This window comes from Myotis myotis, unplaced genomic scaffold (genome assembly GCF_014108235.1).
Source record: "Myotis myotis isolate mMyoMyo1 unplaced genomic scaffold, mMyoMyo1.p scaffold_m19_p_2, whole genome shotgun sequence".
Taxonomy (NCBI): domain Eukaryota; kingdom Metazoa; phylum Chordata; class Mammalia; order Chiroptera; family Vespertilionidae; genus Myotis; species Myotis myotis.
The window spans coordinates 81,349,330-81,354,512 of record NW_023416324.1 but is presented as its reverse complement, the minus strand read 5'-3'; the positions used below and the strand labels follow the sequence as shown (position 1 = coordinate 81,354,512).

The 5,183-nt window shown below is 42.3% G+C and overlaps 1 pseudogene; it reads left to right on the top strand.

Annotated features, from left to right (window-relative positions):
* Window positions 1-4,332: 4,332 nt before the first annotated feature.
* Window positions 4,333-4,675, top strand: LOC118675090 (annotated as a pseudogene).
* Window positions 4,676-5,183: the final 508 nt, after the last annotated feature.

Genomic DNA, 5,183 nt, shown 5'->3' with positions numbered 1-5,183 from the left:
AGGGATCAAGCCCGCAACCATAGCATGCAACCTGGGCATATGCCCAGACTGGGAATCAAACTGGCAATCTCTTGGTGCACAGAACGATGGTCAACCAACTGAGCCACACAAGCCAGGGCTTTTCCAATCTCGTATGCTTGTCTTACCTACACTTACTTTGACAACAATTTTTTAGCAACTGCCTTTATCTAGTCTTTACCAAAGCATTCAGCTTAAATTTCATTAAAAATTATGTCTCTCTGTTTTCTCATATATATTTCATCAGCTTACAAAAATTTTAACTCACTAAAAGCATTAGAATAAAGGAGAGGGAAAAAAGATCAAAATTGGGCAAAATGAATCCAAGGCTTTAGAAGTCAGAATAGTGGTGACCTTGGGGAGGGATGACAAGAAGGGAGCAAAAATGGTACGTCTAGGGATGACAGTTACATTTTGATTCTTGATGCTGGCCATGGGTTGGGATTAGTATATAAGTATTTTTGAACTCAACACTCATGGCTTATGCATTTTCCTGTTCCTTTGATATAACTCAATTCAGAAGTCTTAAAAGGAAGGAAAGGGGATGAGCTATCCTACTATCTGGGTTTCAGGTCTCAGCTGCTGGCATCCTGAATTCCTCACCACTATACATGGAGCTGTAATAAGGAGCTACCACTGCTTGGGGGACACCTAGTCTACCCCACACCACAGAGGCGCTGGTCCCCTGTGGACAGTCTCTCTGCTGCTGCTCTCCAGGATTTATCTCTCCCTGTGTCCAGTAGAGAGAAACCCCTTACACTTCAAGTCCAGTTCTTTTGATACAGGGGTAAGGGCCTCTCATGCTATATGACTTCAGTTTTACCACCCAACTCTCTGAGGAAACTTGCTCCTGGAGAGTTTGTTATGTTTCCAGTAATAAAGAGCTCTATTTCCACCACCATGTCTCCTGCCCCAGGTTGTCGGCTTCGTGGCAAGGAGTTAGTTCAATGAGAGCCGTATGGTATAATGGTTAAGAGCTTGGCTCCAGACTGCCCGGCTCTCTACTCCAACTCTGCCACTTATCGGCTGTGTAACCTTGTACAATTTACTTCCATTCTCTGTGTCTCAGTTTCCTAATTGAAAAACTGCCCTTCTTCTTAGGGATTAGGGAGGTTGAAATACTCTATACATGTTAATTGCTTAGAACAGAGTCTGGCATGTAGTAAAATGATTTCAATCCATTTTAATAATAGTGATCACTTTTCCCTACCTGCAACCTAGCTCTTTTTTTTTCAAATATATTTTTTTATTAATTTCAGAGAGGAAGGAAGAGGGAGAGAGAGATAGAAACATCAATGATGAGAGAGAATCATTGATTGGCTGCCTCCTGCACACTGCCCACTGGGGATCAAGCCCGAAACCTGGACATGTGCCCTTGACCGGAATCGAATCTGGGACACTTTAGTCTGTAGTTCAACGCTCTGCCCACTGAGCCAAACCAGCTAGAGCTGCAACCTTGCTCTTATTGCTTGTCCTGCTCTGCAGTCCATCAGTCATGTCTGTTTATTTTTGAACCCTGCTTGTGGGCAGAGTTCATATTCTTTCCCAAGAAACTCCTGGAGCCCGTGCAGATCAGAGGATAGAGCTGAACCTCCATTAAAGTGTTCCCTAACATTCCAGGCCAACTAGAGAGACTTTATCTACAAAAAGCACATAAACAATCTCCATGAGTGGGCCACCTAACTCTAAATGCTGGCATTGCCATGTCTTAAGCCTGAGCCAGCCAGGATAGCACCGAACTTTCAATAACCCTGTGGAATAGGTAAGATGAGTTTTATTGTGTAAATGTGGAAACTGGAGCTCAGAGAGGTTGAGCTAGTACTCACCCAAGGTGATGTAGCAGGTAAATAGCTGAGCTGCATTCCAGCCTGGCTTTTTCTGACTCTAAAACCCCGGCCCTTTCCATTAATCCATGCTGTCATCTCAGGCACTGTGGGTGGCAAGGCAATAAGAGGCACTATTTACTTCACATGAATTATAATCTAGGGGGAGAGGTACGACACGTCTAGACGTGCATAAGAAGTTAACAGCAGCATAGATCACAGATTATTAGGCCTAAAAAAGCAGACATTCAGGAGAGCTGTTTTCAGCCAACCATCTGAGGTTAGATATTTTGTTCTCCAGAACAAAGTCTCCTGCAAGCAGTCCTGAGGTCAAGCAGAGAAAGCAACAGTCAGTGGACCCAAATGATCATAGCAGGCTTGTGAAGGATGGACAGGCCAAGGAGCAAAAGTCAGGCAAAGATGAAACCAAATTTACTCTTTGTGAGGCATTGACATTGCAGACTCTATCCCTGTATTGAGGTCCCCACAACTACCCTCAGGTTCAGTGATTCTCTAGACAGACTCACAGAAATCAGAAAAGCTGTTTTGCTCAGTCACCATTCATTCTAGCAAAAGGATACAAATTAAAAACAGCAAAGATAAAAGGCAGAGTCCAGGAGAGACAAGGCATGAGCCTCCAATTGCCCTCTCCCATTGAAATTGTACAGCCCATGCTTAATTATCTCAGCAACAATGTATGTATGACAGCATGTAGAGCAGTGGTTCTCAACCTTCCTGATGCCACGACCCTTTAATACAGTTCCTCATGTTGTGGTGACCCCCAACCATAAAATTATTTTCGTTGCTACTTCATAACTGTAATTTTGCTACTGTTATGAATCGTAATGTAAATATCTGATATGCAGGATGTGTTTTCATTGTTACAAATTGAACATAATTAAAGCATAGTGATTAATCACAAAAACAATATGTAATTATACATGTGTTTTCCGATGGTCTTAGGCGACCCCTGTGAAAGGGTCGTTCGACCCCCAAAGGGGTCGCGACCCACAGATTGAGAACCGCTGGCATAGACTATCTGAAATGGCCTAAGGCCCCAAACAAACAATACTCTTAACAGGCATAATATTCCAAGGGTTTAGAGGCCATCTCCCAAGAGCTGATAAAGGGCCAGTTTCATTGGAATGTGCAGGGTTTGAACACTCCAAACCTGCTGACGCCACCCTTTAATGCAAGTCCCATTTAATCTTCACAGATACTATTATCCCCAAATGACAGATGAGAAAACTGAGGCTGAGACAGTTGAACCAAATGGCAAGGTTACACACTGGTAAAGGGAGTCAGAATTCCATTCCAAGTCCATCTGCTTCAGAGCCCTTATTCATGCACTTTACTCTGCTACTGCCCTGTTCGTGGGCCATTGGTCTCTAGAAGGATGTGATAAAGCTTGTGAATGGCTCTATGCTCCTTCCTCCAGAGAAGAGAGAACTTAAAGCCAGGCTGAGTTGGATGGACCTGGACTGTATACCTGGTATAAAGCTCTGATTCTGTACTCAGCACATGGCGTTGCTTATCTGTCTCTCCCACCAGGAAGGTGTGGCATGCCTCACTTACCTCAGTATCTCTTATACCTGGCACATGTAGTATCAACATAACAGTTATTGTTCTAATTACATTGAATGTCTTGCTGCTGATCAGTTTGAAAAACCATCTTCACAGGTGAAAGACACTATTTAATTTATATAATAGACCATTGAAATTAGAAAATTGCAAAATTTAGGGCCAAAATTCATTTATATACAAAAACAACATGGTTAATTTTGGATAACTGAAGAAAAAAAAAGACAATTTTTTAAAAATTAAAGACATGAAACTTCTACACATGTAAAGCATGTATCAAAAATTTATGTAATCCATTAATGTGAATCCAATTCAGCAGGATGATCAAGCTCGTTCCAAGGAGAATTTAAGGAACAGAGGTTAATATGGTCCATCAAGAAAGGTGTGCCAAAATATGTTTTCTGAGTTTGAGACAAAAATGATAATGAGCTATAGGATAATAAAACTATAAGCACTGGATTTATGTTCTCTATTAATCAGAGACCACTGTGCCTCTAATGAACAAAAGTCTCTACATTACCATGTACCATGACCACATCTGAGCCCTAATCAAGAGTAAATAGTAATTCAAGCCAAAGTTCATTCTCTAGAGAATTAAATAACCCTTGGGCGAGCTTGTTAAACAATGTTCCAGGATGACATCTTAAGCCTTAGAGAGTTTTTTTCAAATAGGTAATATTTTTTATGCAAAACTTCCTTAGAGTCTTATATCAAAAAATCACAATTAGATTAATATCTTTAGACTATATCTGAGGACTAAAGCAATTGACAAACAATTATTTTGTCATTTCCCAAGCTTACCTGATAGACTTATATTACAAACAGAATTTTATTTTCTATATTGCAATTGTAATGTTAAAATGCAACATATTAAAAGACTATTTCCACTTTCCAACTTGGGCCCAGCATAATGGCTCCACCAAAGAATGGTGGTGAAAAGAAGAAAGGCTGTTCTGCCATCAACCAGGTAGTGACCTGAGAGTACACCATCAACATTCACAAGCACATCATGGAGTAGGTTTCAAAAAGCATGCCATGAAGGAGAGGGGAACTCCAGATGTGCACATTGACACCAGGCTCAACGAAGCCGACTGGGCCAAAGGAATAAGGAATGTCTCATACTGTATCCGGGTGCAGTTGTCCAGAAAACGTAATGAGGATAAAGATTCACCAAACAAGCTCTATATGTTGGTCACCTACACATCTGTCACCACTTTAATACTCTACTAACAGTTAACATGGATGAGAACTAGCTGCTGATCCTATATAGCAGTGGTCCTCAACCTTCTGGCCCTTTAAATACAGTTCCTCATGTTGTGACCCAACCATAAAATTATTTTCGTTGCTACTTCATAACTGTAATGTTGCTACTGTTATGAATCGTAATGTAAATATCTGCTTTGCAGGATGGTCTTAGGTGACCCCTGTGAAAGGGTCGTTCGACCGCCAAAGGGGTCACGACCCACAGGTTGAGAACAGCTGCTATATAATAAAAGGGTAATATGCAAATCGACGGAACAGTGCAACCACCAGTGGCTATGACACGCACTGACCACCAGGGGCAGAAGCTCAACGCAGGATCAGGGCCTGCTGGCCAACCTCTTGGTCCCTTCCTCTGGCAGGCAGGCTCCAATCGCCTGATTGTGAACAGGGAACCAGGGATGGGTGGTGGCAGATGTGGGAGGCACCAGGCCAAGGCCCCCACCTTGCCAGTCACCCTACACACAGAAGGTGACCTGTGGCAGGTGTTGGGGCCAGAGA